Source organism: Onychomys torridus, chromosome X (genome assembly GCF_903995425.1).
Source record: "Onychomys torridus chromosome X, mOncTor1.1, whole genome shotgun sequence".
NCBI lineage: Eukaryota > Metazoa > Chordata > Mammalia > Rodentia > Cricetidae > Onychomys > Onychomys torridus.
This window is the reverse complement of record NC_050466.1, coordinates 49675542-49685885: the sequence shown is the minus strand read 5'-3', so window position 1 is coordinate 49685885 and position 10344 is coordinate 49675542. Positions and strand designations below refer to the sequence as shown.

Below are 10344 nucleotides of genomic sequence, written 5' to 3'. Positions count from 1 at the left end.
TCATTATACAAGTGTGCAGTAAAAATATATCTAGTCTCTTTGGTAAATAGACAGTGGACACAATGAGATGTCAGTGGCATTACAATGAAGGAGCCAAACTGAGGGAAGAGAAATCTACTGAGGAAAGAAAATGTTGAGAGACCCTGTGGGAAGGTGGGCTGTGCCCATCCTTGTGCATGATAACAGCTTTTCCTTATATCTGCTCTAAGGAGTCAGATGATGTCCTCAGACACCCAAGCAGCCATAACAATATAGGGATATTTAAGATTGATTTTGAGGAATTTGAACTTCCTCTTAGTGATAATAATGATCCACTGGAAACTTTCTTTTCTTTTCCCCTAATTTTGTTGTTTTGCAAAAATTTGTTTTCACAAATTAGGAGAAATTAGATCAAAATAGAGAAGTTCAAAGAGGAAAATTTAAGTAAGTTCACCCACATTATCATTGTTAGTAGAAAGCACATTTTAATTTTGCTTCGTTTTTTTGTTTTTCTCTTTAGAGCTAACTTTAAGTTTTGCTTATTTTTTTAATTTATTATATTTGTGTTTTAATTTTACACATCAGCCATGGGTTCCCCTGTCCTCCCCCCTCTCGCCCCCACCTTCCCCCCAGCCCCTCCCCTCCATTCCCATCACCTCCAGGGCCAAGATTCCCTTGGGGATTCATTTAAACCTGGTGGATTCAGTACAGGCAGCTCCAGACATTTTGCTTCTATGTTCATGCATAGACATGGTGTTGGACAATGAAAGCTGGGAAGGGTGGATTTCAATTTATATCCATATATGGTTGCTGACTTGAAATATACATATAAATTCAATTTCTCTTTAATCTGTATAAATAATATGTCATCATGAGAAAGACATTATCAGATGTTCCTGTAAGATGATCCCTCCGGCAACTGAGGTAGAAGTTGAGAGGAAGAAAGGTTGGGTATAGGAGCACCAGGATAGTGGTCTTCATAACCATCTAGGCAAGAATGGATAGAACTTGAAATCAAAGAAGTAGGGTGTTAAAGGGGAAAGCACAGGGGATATCTGCACTGCAGGACCACACTTTCTAGTACTTACTTTCTGGTAGAAGAGGCTCTCCTAGATGTGTGATGCATAGATCACAAGCATTAGTGGTTAGGAAGTGATGCAGCCATGATCAAAAATAGACTAAGCAAGTAGAGCAAGTTTGGTCAGGAAGACAATCAGTGTTTCTTCTGATGTGTGAAGATGCTTCAAATGGTGGGACATCAAACAGTCATGTGGAGATAGAAATCTGGGGCTCAGATCATAACAGGTTTGAAAGTAGAGACCTGGGAAACATCTCTGCCATAGTGAGCACAGAAATTTAAGAGTGTGAAAGATCTCTAGGGGAGAGAATGTGAATGCATTGTGCTTGATGTGATAACGGAGAGAGCATCTGCCAAGAGGTTGGGAGAGGAAGAAGAATGGAGAGGAATCAACAAGGCTGGCAAGAGAGATGAGTCCTGCCTTAAGGCCTTATCTGTGTAGTCCTTGGAAACTTTCTGGTAGGCTCAAAGGCATATTAAGTTTGGTGGAAAAATGACAACAAAGCTGTCAATGTAAGGAAGACATGGAGTGGGAAGTAACTCAGGATGTTGGTTGGCTGTATGGATTATTGGATTTGTATCTGACAATCTGGCTTACTGGTTTGGTTGGGCAACAGCTCCATGCAGAGAACATGGGAAAGCGGGGGCAAGCAAGAAACCATTGAACTTGGCAGTTAAGTCTTCAGTAATAGGGACAAATGTCTGGCAGCTAAGGAGGGAGACAGAGTGTGCAACAGATAGCTTTTTCAGATAGTCTTTACTGTCCAGAAGTTTGAAACAAAAGCTAAGGAAAAATGTAAGTATTTTCAGGAGTCTAGGAAATACTTGAGCCTTTTGCAGGTTATAGTACAAGATATAATAGAACAAATGAAGCTAGGAAGCAAGCATAGGGGGTGATGACTCAAAACTCTGGGGCCTCAGGGTTCTATGACCAGAGGAAATGAGAAATACTAAAATAGAGAAATTGTCAACATTTGAAGCTCGGAAGAAGAAATCATACAGTTAGAAACATGCATTTTGTTAAGGACGCTCTGTGAGCATTATAATTTGGTGCTATTTACACACACACACACACACACACACACACACACACACACACACATACAAAAACAACCACAAGGTAGATGCAATCATTAACTACATTCTGCACAGGAAGGAAATGAAACACATGGAGATCAAATATCCTGCTTCTGTCCAGAGGAAGGGAGGCCTAGAGTCCTTGTATGTGGGAAAACAAGAACTGACACATTATTACCATTACACTTGTGTCACCATGGAAGAAACTCCTTCCCAGAGAAATTAAACAACCTAATGCCTATTGTATAAAACCATACTACTCTGCATGATAGGACAGCTTCAGAAGAGAGAATAAAAAATCAGGAGAAATTATAAATCAAAATTGATAAAGATTAGATTTGGAAACTCCCCAAAGTTAAGGTTGGGGAAGTGTTTTGTTTTTGTCTTTCAGGAGAATGAAGGCTAAGGAATCCGAAGAATACTGGACAAATGAGACATCTGAAGCAAAAGGACAAATCATCCAGAAAAAAAATTATACCATGAAAAAGATTTTCTGTAGTAAACCATGGCCACACCTAATAGCAACCTTTGAAGTCTTTGAAAAGATGATGTGATCCCTCAATGATGATTCTACATGGGCTATGATAACATCATTAAGATGACAAACACCACTCAAAGATCGGCTTTGGACTACAAACTTCTCAGCACAATTTCGAGATGGCTGAGATGTTACAGCCTCACAGACTACTTCAATCAGGACTTGGCCATGGTACTAAATTTTCTTTGTGTAACCGTAAGACTACCAGTGCCCCCAATCAGCAGGAAGTAACCTAGAAAACTATGCCAATATTCCCCAAAAATAGATTATGGATATTTGTCATTGTTTAGGGTGGTTGATTACAAGTTGTTATTGGAAATGGTCAGGAAAAAAAAGCTAAACAAAGGAGATTAGATTCAGGATTCTTGTTTGAAAAAAAAAGAAAAAAGAAGATATAGATATGATAAGATAAAGGTAGATTATTGAATCTACTCTGAAAAAAAGTTACAGAAATGATAGGCTAAAAGGTTAAATTAGTCCTTTTCCTGTGGGGGGCACTAGGTTGAGAGGAGTGTGGCCTTCTCTGTTCCCCGCCATGGCTTGTGCCTGTCCCCTCATATCGGTGTACTCTGAAAAAGGGGAGTTATCTGGCAAAAATGTCACTTTTCCAGCTGTGTTCAAAGCTCCCATTAGACTGGATATCGTGAACTTTGTTCACACCAATTTGAGGAAAAACAACAGACAGCCCTATGCTGTCAGTGAATTAGCAGGTCATCAGATCAGTGTTGAGTCTTGGGGTACTGGCAGAGCTGTGGCTCGAATTCCCAAAGTTCGAGGTTCTTGGGACCCACCGTTCTGGCCAGGGTGCCCTTGGAAATACATGTCGGGGTGGCAGCATGTTTGTACCAACCAAAACCTGGCATTGTTGGCACGCAGAGTGAACACAACCCAAAAGTGATATGGCATCTGTTCTGCCCTGGCTGCCTCAGCCTTAACAGCATTGGTAATGTCTAAAGGTCATCCTATTGAGGAAGTTCCTGAACGCCTTTTGGTAGTTGAAGATAATGTTGAAGGTTACAAGAAGACCAAGGAGGCTGTTCAACTGCTTAAAATCTTAAAGCTTGGAATGACATCAAAGAGGTCTATGCCTCTCAGAGAATGAGAGCTGGCAAGGGCAAAATGAGAAACCAACAGCATATCCAGCACAGGGGACCTTGCATCATCTATAATGAAGATAATGGTATCATCAAGGCCTTTAGAAACACCCCTGGTATTACTCTGCTTAATGTAAGCAAGCTGAACATTTTGAAACTTGCTCCTGGTGGGCATATGGGGCGTTTCTGCATTTGGACTGAGAGTGCTTTCCGGAAGTTGGATGAGTTGTATGGCATTTGGCGGAAGGCTGCCTCCCTCAAGAGTAATTATAACCTTCCCATGCACAAGATGTTGAACACAGACCTTAGCAGAATCTTGAAAAGCCCAGAGAGATCCATAGAGCCCTCCAAGCACCACACAAGAAGATTTATCTAGAGTCTTGAAGAAGAATCCACTGAAGAACCTGAGAATCATGTTGAAGCTGAACCCTTACACAAAGACTATGCGCAGGAATACCATTCTTCACCAGGCCAGAAATCACAAACTCTGGGTAAAGAAGCTGGAAGCAACAGCAGCAGCACTGGCAATCAAATCAGAGAAGGGGACTACAGACAAGAAGCCTGCAGAAAGTAAGAAGGAAAAGAAGCCTGTGGGTGTCAAGAAGTTGAAGAAGCCTGCAGGAAAAAACGCTGCAGCAACCAAGAAACCAGCAGCTGAGAAGAAGTGGCAGAGAAGAAACTTACCACACAACAGAAAAAGCCTGCTGCTTAAACTATGAAAATCTGTTTCATTCCATAGAGTAAATAGAGACACAGCCTACTTGAATAAAAACCTGATCAAAGATGCAGTGAGAAAAATAAGGTTAAATTACTGAATCTACTATGAAAAAAAAAATAGAAATGATAGGATGAAAGGGTAGATTATTGAATCTACTCTGAAAAGAAAAATGGGAAATATGAATATAAGATAAAATGTAGATTATTGAATCTACTTTTAAAAAGCAACTACTAGTTTAAAATATTTTACATTGGATTTGAATTTTATATATTGATACAAATTTGAGTTTATTTTTGTTAGAACATAATGTACATACATCTATAATCTCAGTCAATATATTGTACCTATACAACTCATTTAACAATGTAATGCAAATTTCTAGTCCTTGAAAGTTATTATTACCAACTACTTGGGATATAAAGAAATGCAGGTTAGTTGATAGTTACCTATTACAATGGAATTTGTCAGGTTAAGTACTTTTTCAAGGTCAAACATATATATTTTAGATAGACAGGTCAACTTCAAACACTTCAGAGAGCTAAAAACATGGCATTTAAAATGTTTTAATAACATATTCTTTTTTTATGACTATGAGACTTGTCTGCTCCTGGCAACACCAATCTACTTCAGAGAAGATGACAGGCATTGAAGAAAACTCCATATCAAGTTTACATTTTTTTTGTGGCAATAGTTAGCCATTGGGCAAGAAAATGCCCTTGCCTCAACTCTGACAGTATGTTGATGAAATAGCCAAGCAGGACACAAAAGAAAGGACTGCTGCACCTTGCCAAGACAAGGTAGGCAGGTCCTTCAGAATAACCTGCTTCACAGATAAGTCTGTCAGATATGTTAGGCCTGTAGGATGAAGATGGATGCCCCAATGTTGCAGGGAAAACTTGGGTAACTGTTCAGGCAGCCAGCTGTTTCTGTCATTTCTCACATTTTTTGGAAGTTGTTTGCTTGCACTTCCTGCTTACTTAGGTAATATTATTTTCTTCTTGGGTCTCTGAAAGAGTTGAAGATTGGATAATTAAAATTATTCTTTTCTTTGTTAACAAATTTAGAAAAGAAACTCACTAATGAAGTATAAGTGTGTAAGTTTGAAATACATCAAAATACAATGTTAGGTTGGGAATATAAGTTAGGATAGAAAGTGAATTAGGTATAACACTTTGGACTCACCAAAATAGCATAAAATATGGAGTATTTTCTCTGAATCTGTCAAATGTTTATGTATTGGACATTGTTAATATAATTCTTGACTGTATTTATTGTATATACTTAGTGTAGGATAATGCCCTTGTACACTGGTTTAATAAAATGCTGATTGGCCAGTAGTCAGGCAGGAAGTATAGGCAGGATAAGCAAACAAGGGGAATTCTGGGAAGAGAAAGGCTGAGTCAAGAGATGCCAGCTCCCCGTCTAGGGAGCAGCATGTAATGACACATAGGCAAAGCCATGGAACACATGACAACATACAGATTAATGAAATTGGGCTGAGTTTAAGAGTAAGAGCTAGTCAGTGGTAGGCCTGAGCTAATAATGGCCAAGCAGTTTTAATTACTATAAGTCTCTGTGTGTTTCCTTGGGTCTGAGTGGCTGCACACTGGGTGGGACACAGAAAACCTTCTGGCTACATATACTTATTGTGCTTGTTGTATATAGTTTTTCTCATATAAGTTATAACCTACTTTTATTATTTTAGACAAAAATGGGTCCCTTGTGGCAATATATTGTGTACATTAATAAAATTTGCTTGAAGATCAGAGAACAGAACAAGCCACTAGATCAAACATAGAGGCTAGACAGTGGTAGCACACACCTTTAATCCTAGCACTGGGGAGGCAGAGATCCATATGGATCTTTGTGAGTTCAAAGCCACCCTGGACTACTTGAGATTGACTCAGTCTAGGAGAGAAACAGAGCCAGGCAGTGGTGGAACACACCTTTAATCCAAGTACTGGGAAGCATATGCCTTTAATCCCAGGAAGTGAAGGCTGGGTGTAGAAAGGTATATAGGGTGTGAGGAGACAGGAACTAAAGCCTTTTTGGCTGAGAGCTGAGGAAGCTCATTTGGCTAGAAGCCTATCAACTGAGGCATTTTCAGACTAAGGAACCCTAGAAGTAAGAGGTGGCTTGTTCCTTTGTTTCTTTGATCTTTTAGCATTTACACCAATATCTGGTACCATGTTTTTTAAATCATAAGTCCATTTATGAATTCATGTTTCACACACTGTCACATGTTAAGGTCCACATGTGAATCAAAGTGAGAAGTTAGTCTTCAGCAAGTGATGGGGGTGATCAGTCACAGCACATAAAGACATGGTTGTCTCTGACAAATGAAAACCTAAGGATCAGAAACAGTCTATCATTTTCTCACCAGAGATGATTAAGCCAGGACTGAAGCACATGGCTTTGGTTCCAAGGCATTATGCATTATGCTAAAGTTACAGATGACTGCACAAAGCATTGAGCAATGCCAACAAACCTGATCATGCCAGCAAACAGGGACAGCATAGCTCAAGAACTTCAATTACAAGCACCATGCTCTGGGAACTCAGAAACTCTGAATGTAAGAGCCAACTCTACCATTTATTGGCCATATGTCCTGTGACTGGCTGCTCAAGCTCTTGAAACCTCTAAGTCTAGGCTGAAGTTAAAGCTCAGTAGAGTGCATGCCTGGTATGCACAAAGCTCTGGGTTCAATCTCCAATACCACAAAAAAAGGAAGAGAGAAATCCCTAACTTCTCTCTGTATGTCAGAAATAACAGTAGCTTCCACCTCACAAAACTGTTATTAGCTAAAATGTTATAGGAGGATAGGAAGATGGTGGCTCAGTGAGTAAAGTGATATCCCTGAAAGCATAAGGACTTGAGTTTGATCCCTGGAGCTCATGTAAAAATCCAGATGTGGGACTGTGTTTGTAATCCTAGCAACAGGAAGGCAGGAAGAAAAGGATCCCTGGGGCTCCCTGACCAACCAGTCTAGTCTAATCAGTGATCAGGAGGCCAGTAAGAGACCTGTATCCAAAAACAAGGTGGATGACTCCTGAAACACACTTATGCATACACATTCCCAATGAAACCTAGTAACCATGCTATGTGCCTCTCACCACATCTGACACTGAGAACTCAATAAAGGCTTGTAGCTTGTGACAGTTGTTTCAATTATAGGGTTTCTGATTGTGGAGAGAACATGGATTAGAGGCAGGCAGCCTGGACTCTAGTCCCTGGTTGACCACTTAATTGCTTTGACCAGAACAAGTCACTTTACATTGAAGACAGTTTTCCGTGCTCTAAATTGGAGATAATTCATGAGTGGCTGTGGAGATCAATTAGGTGTTAGAAAACTACAAAGTGCTCCACAAAGGTTATTTGTTCCACCTTGGCGCTAAAGATCAGCCTTCTAGAGAACCAGGCATAAAAGATGAAAAGAAAATAGCCAAGTTAATGAATTCCATAAATCAAAACTCAGAAAGCTTGGAAGAAGAAAAAAAGATGCTTACTTCTTTTCTCCAAGATAGAAGAAATGTATTTTACTCCACTAAACATTTATCCAATATGTGTTTCAAACCAGGGTTTGGGCAAGTCCTGTTCTAGGGACAGGATTGAGTCAGGTTTTGGTCACTGATGGTCATCATCATCCCTAGGCCACTAAACAGACAGGATAAGTAATGCAGAATATGAGTACAAGAACAAAGGGTTATTCTAACAGGAAGGCTGCTCTCAGGGATGCCATCTTAAAATCAATGTTCTTTGCCCTTTGGGCTTTGAGGTATTAGGAGTATGTGAGAGGTATTGGGAAGAAGGGTATCTTAGAGGAGTCAAAAGCAAATCTAGGCATATAGCAATAAAGCCATGGCTTTGAGGGAGGAAAAATCAGCCTGTGTAACTGAAGAGAAAGTTTTTTGAATAAAGGATAGAACAGTGGCTAAAGAGCCTAGAGACCCAGATTAGAACTGTTCATAGAGGATCTCAATGGAGTTGTGGTGTATGGATTTGTTCTAATAACTAATGTCTTCTCATGGTTGCCCAATTTATTGATGAGACATATTCCATTGTCAGAACTTCATGACAACTGTTTTCACCAGAACAGAACTGACTGACACCAGGAGGGCTCAGCAGTGGCCTCTGTAGCTCAGGGAAACAGCTCTTTATACACCTATCTCTAGAGCACCAGGAAGTCTCTAGCATATTAGACAAAGCTACCAACTGAGTACTGTGGAAAGAGTCCAATGATTATTAAGCATAATAGGTAGTCTAAATTATTTATCTTCTCATTTGTGACTTATCCTAGTGTCTGACACAGGCTGCCTCCTGTCAGATCTGAATCTATACTCTAGGTTTGCTTTTATGCCTACACGAGCGAATTAACCGTTAATCTCTACCAACATGCCAACCATTTATGCCCTGCCAGTTACTGTACCCCCACCACACCTGGATGCACAATGAACAGGTAAATCCATGCCTGCATTCAGAGGTAGGATTAATGGTGTCTTTGAGCATAGTATGTCCATCTTGTTGGTATTAGAGAGTTGTCCTCTCTGGGAAGGTCAGCCTTTTACAAATCTAACAATGACTAATCAGTCAAGAGGCTGCTTCATTGTTGAAAGATGTATAGCTTTGTTCATAGAAGGTCAGATTCACTGGTTTTTAGTCAGAGAATAATGTATTATCTCTATTCCTTCTGTGAACTTCCAAGATCATATATGGGATATTAGCAAAGGATTAAACTCTAGGTCAAATTCAGGGATGCAGTTAATACTACCACTACACACAGAAATAATTCAGCATCATATCCAGGATTACTAGGATGTTCAGTCCTTTCCTCTTACATGTAGCACAAATCTTAATAGGTCTTATTAATAAAATCAAACCTTATATTGAATCCACCAGGTTGAAATGAATCCCCAGGGGAGTCTTGGCCCTGGAGGAGATGGGAATGAAGGGGAGGGGCTGGGGAGAAGGTGGGGGCGGGGATGGGAGTGGGGAGGACAGGGGAACCCATGGCTGATGTGTAAAATTAAAACACAAATATAATAAATAACGAAAAAAATAAGATAAAATCAAACCTGAAGCCAAGTATTGGGGTAAATGCTGGAAGATCAGAGAAGCAGAATAAGCCACAGATATCTCACCTTACCAGTTCCTCAGCTGATCCTATTTCCTCAGACTGGAAGCCTCTGAGTCCTCATCCAGAATGAATCTCAGCTGAACTGCTGCTAAAAACCTAAAAGCTTAACCAGCTCTAGTTCCTGGTTTTCATGCCTTATATACCTTTCTGCTTTCTGACATCACTTCCTGGGATTAAAGGCTTTTGTTACCATGCCTGGCTATTTCCAGTGTGTCTTTGAACTCACAGAGACCCACATGGATTAAAGGTGTGAGTGCCACCATTTTCTGGCCTCTATGTCTGTCTAGTGGCTGTTCTGTTCTCTGAACCCAGACAAATTTATTAGGGTGCATAATATATTGGGGTACACAATATCACCACACTTATGGAGTACCAACACAAGAAAGTCACAGCACCTACAGGTCCATCCAGCACTGGAAACTAACAGTTAGTGTTGGCCATCTTTAAGAACATGGCTACCTTCTCTCTATATCAGTTGTTCTCAAACTACCTAATGCTGAACACCTTTAATACAGTTCCTCATGTTGTGGTGACCTCAAATGTGGTGGTATTGTGTTCCCCAAAATATTGTGCACCCTAATAAATTTATCTGGGGTCAGTACACAGACAGCCACTAGCTACAAAGGCTAGAAAATGGTGGCACTCACGCCTTTAATCCTAGCATTTCAGAGACAGAAATTCCTCTGGATTTCTGTGAGTTCAAGGCCACATTGGAAACAGCCAGAC

General features: G+C 40.1%; 1 pseudogene; it reads left to right on the top strand.

Moving 5' to 3' along the window:
* Positions 1–3205: 3205 nt before the first annotated feature.
* On the top strand, positions 3206–4478 carry LOC118574466 (annotated as a pseudogene).
* The last annotated feature ends 5866 nt before the right edge of the window (positions 4479–10344 follow it).